Consider the following 9,969-nt stretch of genomic DNA (forward strand, 5'->3'; position numbering starts at 1 on the left):
GAACCGATTTCCAGTGATATGAAATCTGTAGTATAGAAAAAAGCTCAATTGGATTCTGCTATAATCAAATTTGATGCGAGATTTTGAAACTTTTCTTTTTTAATCACATTTAGCTTCAAATGAATGTGCTATAACTGTATCGCTCTTTCTAGGTTTCATCATAGGAAAGAAAGGTCGTGATCAAGGGAATTATAAGTGTTATTTTTTAGTTGTTGACATTTTAATACAAGTTGTTGACATTTGATATTCTCGAAATTCAAATGTGAATTGTAAGTGTTATTTTTTAGTTGTTGACATTTTAATACGAGTTGTTGACATTTGATATTCTCGGTATTCAAAGGTGAATTGTAAGTGTTGTTTTTTAGTTGTTGACATTTTAATACGAGTTGTTGACATTTGATATTCTCGGTATTTATACGTGAATTGTAAGTGTTATTTTTTAGTTGTTGACATTTTAATACGAGTTGTTGACATTTGATATTCTCGGTATTGATACGTGAATTGTAATTGTTATTTTTTAGTTGTTGACATTTTATTACGAGTTGTTGACATTTGATATTCTCGAGATTCAAATGTGAATTATAAGTGTTATTTTTTAGTTGTTGACATTTTAATACGAGTTGTTGACATTTGATATTCTCGGTATTCAAATGTGAATTGTAAGTGTTATTTTTTAGTTGTTGACATTTTAATACGAGCTGTTGACATTTGATATTCTGGCTATTGAAATGAAATGACACTTATACCCCCGTGTTGACATAATGTGATAGCTGTTGACATTTAGTTAATCTTGTGAATTAGTGGCTGATATTGCATCTCATTTCTCAATTTAGCTAAATAATCTCAACCTAACAGGACCCTATATATATATATATATAAGTGGGTCTCATATATCAGTGACATTTTTCACTCACTTTTCTTAACATTTTTTAAAACTCGAGCCGGAAAGAAATAGACTTTTTTTTATGGACGGATGGAGTAACTATTATGATTACAATAAAATTTACTTCCTCCGTCCCCCATTTTTTGTCCACTTTTGTCATTTTCATCAATCCCCAATTTATTGTTCACTTTCACTTTTTACTATAAATGGTAAGTAGGTTTCATATTCCACTAACTCATTTCACTCACAATTTAATACTCCCTCTGTCCCATTAGAAATGAAACGTTTTCCTTTTTGGTCTGTCCCATTAAAAATGAAACATTTCTAAAAATGGAAGCAATACTCTCTCTACTTTTTCTTCTCTCTTACTTTACTCTCTCTTCATTAATTCACAAAACAACACTACATAAAATCTCGTGCCGAAAAGCAAATGTTGCATATTTAATGGGATGGAGGGAGTATACAACTAATATATAAAAGTGGGATCCACATCTCACTAATTTTTTCAACTCATTTTTTTTATACTGTCACGACCGCACTTCCTAAGGATAGGAAGCACGGGAAATCGTGACTAGTGAGGGAATTAAGAAGCGGAGAAGAAGGGGGAAAACAATCAAGACAATGCAACTTAACGATCAAAAGATGAAATTCCATTTATTCAAACCAAAGGTTCGAACCCGAGATTTACATAACGAAAATGACAGAGTTCAACAGTTCAAAAAAAACAGAAATTCTTAAAACATTGAGTAGCGGAAGCAATTGAGAGTTTGACTACTACTATGTATGAGGACACAGTAGTAACCGGAACATTTATTGAATAAAAATCTTGGCTCATTTCTCAACATCTTCCGCCTCCCGTCCTCGCTCAACCTGCACATAGGGAAAACATATGCAGGGGCTGAGTACTTGATGCACCCAGTGAACTCATGCCCGAAATACATATATCGTTAAAATATGTCAAGCCATCATCGAGTGAATCTCGGGTTTTACTTTAAAAGGCTGAGAAACACTAAAAAAATTATTCCTTAAAATAGTGTCCGCGCGGACAAGCATCATCCTCCATCATATACCATATCTGAACCATCATGTGAAACGAGACTGTGGCCACAATCTCGATCACTGGACCGGCCGACCTAGGGGACGACTTACGATCCCCATCAGTGCACTAGCCTAAGTAGGGCGTAGACCCTAGTTAGACCTGAATTCGTTAACCATCAAAGTCTAGTAGAGTTTTATTCTAGTAGACAATCAGATAGGCAGTTTCAAAACATAAACACGGCATGACATACTTATAAAAACATCCTTATAACACCGTAAACATATTGATTTAAGATGAAACGTTAAAGAATAAAGCCCACCTCAAAAGCTTAGGATTCCCGTAAAAAGTTCCTCGTTCCGACTTTTAGCGTGTGTGCGAACCACCTTTTCGGAAAACACATAACATTCATATCAATTCTCGGTAACGAAGGTATTTAGAATGCATGCACTCTAATTAGAATCTTTTAATTCTCTTCCTCGGTTTTCGTGCATTTTCAGTTATTCGGCGGGCGCCCAAGGCGTCGCGTGCGACGCCGGTCGGCCGCTTACGCTCGTTCTTTCCTCCGTTGGCTCCTCGTATTTTCCATGTCGTCGAAAATAATTTCTAAAAATTATTCAAGCGTATAGTTAAACTATCGCAATTATTTCTCTTCGCAACTTTATTATTTCGGACTTAGGATAGACATTATTCATACTTCAAAATTAAATCGAGATTTAATTAAATAATTCATCACGATTAATTATCGTCCCAACAATTTAAATAGAGTCCATCTAACAACTAATCCAATTTAAATTAGAGGCCCAATTCTTTTAAAGAAACAAAAGGCCCAAACTTTATCTCCCTCTCTATCTTCTCTCTCTTTCTTCCCCCTCTCTCTCTCTCCCCGTCTCTCTCGGCCGACCGAACACAGCGGCCAGCCGCCGCCGCTCGCCGTCGGATGTACCACTGCTCGTCGAAAGCTGCTGTCGCCGCCGGAGAGAGGAACGTCACGACGTCGTGCTGCCTCCCCCCTCCGTTCGCCGCCGTCGCAGACCGCAGGGAAAAGAGCCGCAGCGTCCCTCTGTGCCCGCCGTCGCCGCCAGTTCCAGCGCCACTGCTGTCTCGCCGGGGAGAAGAACGTCGCGGTCGTCGCCGTGGGAGGTCCAGCCTCTGAACGTCGTCAGCACCGGCGAGCACGGCATGTCCGCCGCTGCCCGTCCCCGAATCAACCCGCAACACGCGTTTTCATTAAAAAGTTAAGTTCTTTCATAGTTTCGGTTACGTACGGCGATCGTTTGGTTGTTTCTTAGTGGATTGTTATATGTTTTGTTTATAGAACAAGAAGGTATAAAAACTTATATGCAAAGCTAAATTAAACGCATGCTTTTATAGGAATGGATTATACCTCCAAAAATGGTTGAAAATGGTAGAAGAAACACAAAAGATGGTGGCCAAATCTTCCTCCTTTCCTCTCGGCAATTTCCTCTCGGCCCTCTCACTTTCCTTCTCTTTGATTTCTTTGTGGTGTAATGTGAAGTGTTTAGGGAATGGATTAAAGAGGAGTGGTGAGGTTCTTGGATGGTAGCATTGATGGGGAAGATGGGGAGGTGGAGAAAATGGAGAGTCCCCTCCATGAGGAAGGAAACCGTCGGCCATATGTGTGAGGAAGAAGAAGACAAAAACTTTTGGGCTTGTTCCCAATTGTTTGGAAAGTAGAATGGGCTACTAAACTATTTTAATGGTCTTGGGCTCAATTTAATTGGAAGCCCAAGATTGAAAATAATACTATTATTTGGTGGATTAAAAAGAATAATTAGGATCCAAATTATTTTGTAGTTAATTGGACTCTAATTTATTTTGAAAAGCCCAAAATAAATTCATACTTTATTTTTCGTATTTTCCTTTGTTAATTAAAAATTCACGGGTCTTTATTTTATTTTGTTATCTTGTTCTTCATAACCAAAAATTAAAGTACGGGAAATCTTACAAAATTTATATTTGGTGTTGTTCCAAATATAATATTCCTTCAACCGTTCCTCGATTTACGTGCATCACTATCCATAGAAACATATATTCCTTTCCACGTATTTCATTCGTTTTGCTAAACAAATAGCAATTTCATCGTCATTCTCTCTACGAGACCTTCCACATGTCTCCCATCGTTCACAATTAAAAAAAAACAAGCACGCTCCTTTTCACATTAAACACATAAACCATAATTTTTCCAAATCTCATTTATCGAGAAGCATAGCATTCCGAAATAATTTTATCAATTATTTCGCTACATAAAATTCAAATTCGTACTTTAAAAAGTACGGGCGTTACATTCTACCCACCTTAACAGAAATTTCGTCCTGAAATTTACTCATTTCTAACGAACAAGTCTGGGTATTTCTCTTTCATTTTATCCTCGAGTTCCCAAGTAGCCTCCTCGTGACCATGATGTTTTCAAAGCACTTTCACGGAAACGATTGACTTATTCCTCAACTCCTGCACTTTCCTGTCCAGAATAGCTTTGGGCTTTTCCTCGTAACTCAAGTCGAGATTCAAAAGCATTTCCTCTTGGTGAACCACGTGTTTGGGATCGAACACGTACTTTCGTAATTGTGACACATGGAAAACGTTATGCACAGTCCCAAAACTCGGTGGTAGTTCCAACCTATACGCTACGGGTCCCACCTTCTCAAGAATTTCATAAGGCCCTACGTATCGTGGCTTCAACTTCCCCTTTACACCAAACCTCGTTATTCCCTTCGACGGAGATACTTTCAAGAACACCTTATCTCCAGTATTGAACTGTAAATCTGTACGCCGAACATCAGCATACGACTTCTGTCGGTCTTGAGCTTCTTTTATCCTTTGTCGAATTTGCCGCACAATCTCAATCATCTCTTCGACCGAATCTGGCCCGAGTATTCTTCTTTCACCAACCTCATCCCAGTAGAGTGGTGATCTACACTTCTCCCGTACAATGCTTCATATGGGGCCATATTTATTGTCGCCTGGAAACTGTTGTTGTAGGCCAACTCGATCAACGGTAGTACAACTTCCCAATTTTCTCCTCTGTCGAGAACCACGGCTCTCAACATGTCCTCGAGAGTTTGAATCGTTCTCTCGGACTGTCCATCGGTTTGTGGATGGAAAGCAGTACTAAAATTCAGTCGTGTACCAAGCTCTCGTTGCAGACTTATCCAAAACCTTGAAGCGAACCTTGTATCTCGGTCTGACGTAATTGTTACTGGCACCCCATGTAGCCGAATGATTTCTTTCACATAAATCTGGGCCAGTTTGTCGGATCCATAAGTTATAGGGATAGGTATAAAATGCGCACTCTTGGTGAGGCGGTCTATGATTACCCAAATGGTCGTATTCCCTTGCCGGGTCTTTGGTAAACCTGTCACAAAATCCATAGCGATATGTTCCCATTTCTACTCGGGAATCTCCAATGGTTGCAACTTCCCATAGGGTCGTTGATGCAAAGCTTTTACTTGTTGACACGCCAAACATTTCTCTACAAATGAAGCTATGTCCCTCTTCATTCCATCCCACCAGAATGATCCTTTCAAATCCTGGTACATCTTTGTACTTCCAGGATGAGCGGTGTATAGAGTCTCGTGTGCCTCGGTCAGAATTTCATTTTGAAGTCCTTCATCGCTTGGCACACATAGTCTCCCCTCGTAGGTGAGAGCATTATCAGCCTCCTCTCGAAATTTCTCTTGTTCGCCCTTCCTAACCTTCAGTTGAACTTTCTCCAAATTTTCATCATTTCGTTGTCCTTCTATTATCCTTGTTCCCAGATCGGATGCAATTACCAAGGTGGCGATCTTTCCCTTCACGGTCTCCGGAGCTCTCACTACTTCCAATCGCATCTTGCTAAATTCGCGAATCAACTCCGCTTCCTGAGTGAGAAATGTCGCCAACTGTGGTTGGGCTTTCCAGCTCAATGCATCTGCCACTACGTTTGCTTTGCCGGGATGATAGTGAATGCCACAGTCATAATCCTTGACTAATTCGAGCTGTCTGCATTGCCTCATGTTCAAGTCTTTCTGTTCGAAGAAGTATTTCAGGGCTTGTGGTCGGTAAAAATCTCACACCGAACTTCATAGAGATGGTGCCTCCAAATCTTCAACGCGTGTACAACGGCCGCTAGTTCTAAGTCATGAGTAGGGTAGTTTAACTCGTGTGGCCTTAACTGCCGTGAAGCATAGGCAATCACCTTACCGTTCTGCATCAAAACACATCCCAGTCCAACTTTCGACGCATCAGTGTAAACCACATAGTCTACCCCTGGTTCCGGCACGGCTAAAATAGGAGCGGTGGTCAACTTCTCCTTCAACAATTGGAAGCTAGCCTCACACTCTGGTGTCCAATTGACCTTGGTCCCCTTCTTCAGTTGTTGAGTCATCGGCCTTGCGATTTTAGAAAATCCTTCAATAAATCTCCGGTAGTATCCTGCCAGTCCAAAAAAACTCCGAATCTAGTTTGGGGTCTTTGGCGCCTTCCACTGTTGTACGGCCTCCACCTTTGCAGGTTCGACTCGAATCCCTTCGGCCGTCACAATATGCCCCAGAAAATTCACTTCCTTTAGCCAGAAGTCACACTTACTGAACTTGGCGTACAACTTCTCCATTCATAGTGTTTCCAACGTGATCTTTAGGTGCTCCTCATGTTCCTTTTCATCCTTCGAGTAAACCAGCACATCATCTATGAATACCAGGATGAACTTGTCCAAGTATGGATGGAATACTCGATTCATTAAATCCATAAATACTGCCGGTGCATTTGTTAGTCCAAACGGCATTACTACAAACTCATAATGCCCATACCTTGTTCGGAATGCCGTCTTGGGTATGTCTTCCCTTCGTACCCTCAGCTGGTGATATCCTGACCTTAAATCCATTTTTGAAAATACTCCTGCTCCCCTGAGTTGGTCGAACAGGTCATCTATTCTCGGCAGCGGATATTTGTTCTTGAGAGTCAATTTGTTCAGTTCCCGATAATCTATGCACATTCTCAGTGTCCCATCTTTCTTCTTCACAAACAGCACATGTGCTCCCCATGGCGATACACTGGGTCGGATAAAACCCAAGTCATGTAGTTCTTGTAGCTGGATTTTGAGTTCTTCCAACTCCTTCGGTGCCATCCTATATGGTGCTTTCGATACTGGTGCGGCTCCTGGTTCCAGATCGATAGTAAATTCCAACTGTCGGTCAGGCGGAGGGCCTGGCAAAGCATCGGGAAATACGTCGGGAAACTCACGTACTACAGCCACATCTTCCACTTTCCTTTCTTTCTTGTCATGTCCTTGTAGATACACGAGATAGGCCGGACGCCCCTTTCTAATCGTCGTAGTTGCTTGAAGTGCCGATATTACACAAGTCTGTTGATTCATCAAAATCCCGTGGAAGGTAGAGGGCTCCTTCCCCGGGGTTTGTAATGAGATATGTCTTTCTTGGCATCGGATAGTGGCATAGTTCTCAGCTAGCCAGTCCATCCCCAGAATAATGTCCACGTTATCCATCGGCATAACGTGTAAGTTGTGAGCCTCTAAGCTAAGTTCTCCCACCACAAGTTCTATGTTCGAGCAAGATTGTGAAATTTCTACAAGGCCTCCTACCGGTGAGTTCACGTTCATCTTATGTTCAAGTTCATTAACAGGTAGTCTTAAAGCATTCACGCAGGAGTGCGATATAAAGGAGTGCGACGCACCTGTATCAAATAGAACAGCAACAGGCATGTCAAGTAGTGTTCCCATACCTGCCAGATTATCTTGTTTTGGATCTCCCTGTGGGGCTTTAGCTTGCTTGCATCCCAAGGCATAGGCCCTAGCTTGAGTTGGGTATGGTTGGCGACGCTGCTGCGGTTGCTGAGGTGGTGTAGGATTCCCTCGAGGCCTATTCGGTGTTCTCCCAACTCCAGTGTTGTTGCTCGTGCACTCCTTGGCGAAGTGTCCAACTCCACCACACTTGTAGCACACGTTGGTCCCGACTCTGCACTCTCCTATGTGGTTCTTCTGACATTTGGCACAAGGCGGTGCTCTCTGACGGAAATCTCCACTTTGGAATGGAGTAGCTTGCTTTCCTTTTCCCCAGGAAGAGTTTGGGGTACCCTGGAACCTCTTGTTGTCAAAGGGTTCGCGGTTTCCGTCCCATTTCCTCTTATCCTGGAAATTCTGCTGTGGGGTCGGCGGTGTTGGAGTAGTGGGTGTAACGGTCTTTTCCCGTGGCATCGCTTCCTCCACATCCAATGCACGAGATAACGACTCGGCATACGAGAGTCTTCCACGACATACCAAAGCCATCCTGATTTCGTGCCTCAGACCGGCACAAAACTTTTCCGCCATCTTCTCGTCAGTGTTTACCTGTTCCGGTGCATATCGAGACATGTCACATAGGGCACGGTCATATTCTGTCACGGTCATCCGCCCCTGTTTTAAGTTGTAGAACCCGGCATCCTTTGCCTTGCGGTAGCTCCTTGGAATGTATTTGTCATACAGTTCCTCCTTAAAGTCTTCCCACGTCAGGGTGTCTAATTGCTCTTGCGTCATTGGCCGCTGCTTAGTCTCCCACCAAAATTCGGCGGACCCGGTGAGCTGGTAGGTCACGCACGATAGGCGCTCCTGGTCGGTGCACCTTAAGAACTTAAAGATGCGTTCTATGGCCTGAATCCAGGTCTCGGCCTTGGTTGGATCTCCCATTCCATCGAACACGGGAGGACTTCCCTTTTGAAACTCCTTCTCGATGTTCCGTTCCGGCTGTGGCGGTGGTGGAGGTGGTGGTGGTGGTTGTGATTGTCCTTCAGGACCCACACTGCTTTGGGTCTCGTTGCTTGCCTCATTCTCGTGGTGAACGGCTGCACGTCTGGGAGGTATTCTGTTCAACACATGCGTTAGTACTAAAGTCCAATTTACCATCACCACACCACACAACCTTTCCAAAAGTGATATCACAAACTTTCCCATTCGAACACAACAAGGAAAAACGAACACAACGGTAAAACAACGGAAACTTAATTTAACTTCAAACAAAAGAGGTAGTGATTCCACAAAGTCTTTGCAACAAGAGAACAAAACAAAACTTCGAAAGAAACATTACATAGTTCGTCAAAACAAAACATTCAAAAGCTAACAAACAGCAAAAGAAACACTACTCCTCGGGAGCTCTCTCATAATTTGCCCCTTCCTCGCTGTCAACCTCAACCTCCCTTTCAAGGGGCTCTTCTTCGGGGTCTTCCTCATCCTCCATGGGATCCTCCTCGTCTTCAAGGGGTTCTTCCTCATCTTCGAGAGGATCTTCCTCTTCTTCCTCATCATTCTCCCGCACATAAGTAGCGACGTCGGTATGCTTATCGACCACAAGAACTTCCGTCGCGGGAGGTGCGGAGGTGCGCATCCCAAGCCTCCTCCTCTTGGGGAAGTTTGGTTGCGGAGTCTCACTCTCGTACCGACCCCCGCTGTAGGGGCTGAGACTCGATGAGGATGCCTCCTTCCTAGGAGGGGCATAGGGTGGCGGTCCGTCACGAGCATCGACCAGGGCTTCCAAGAGGACCTTCACAAAACCATGCATGTCTCCTTGCATACTATAGTCGGGGAGCTTATGCCAAATGTATGACCGTGAAGCCTCGTCGGCCCACCTATTCCAAGGCGCCGGTAGTCCATCAATCAACCTCTTAATCCCCTCATAGTGCCTCACTCCACAGCCATGAGCGTCCCGCCATAGGGTCAAGTAGTCGGCGACATAAGATATCAAAGGGGCCTTCTCGTCCCTCTCGAACCCGCGATACATTTCCACCGCCCGTAGTCCATTCTTGACGTACCTTCCCCTTAGCGGTGCGTGGATCATGATCGCCATCTACATGAAAGTAAGTTCCCTTAGCAACCAGTCGCAGAAAAAGAATAAAGCAAGGTAGAGAAAGATAAAACGCGTAGAGAACGTCATACGTGCTACCGTGCATATACCTGTCGATTTCCATAAGGAAAAGTCATAACAATTCTTTCTCTTTAAGTTATCATCTAAGGATAGATGTTTCGTATTTTAAAAACGTGGTACTTTTGCAGTTTCGTCAATCC

This window comes from Salvia splendens, chromosome 4 (genome assembly GCF_004379255.2).
Source record: "Salvia splendens isolate huo1 chromosome 4, SspV2, whole genome shotgun sequence".
Lineage (NCBI taxonomy): Eukaryota > Viridiplantae > Streptophyta > Magnoliopsida > Lamiales > Lamiaceae > Salvia > Salvia splendens.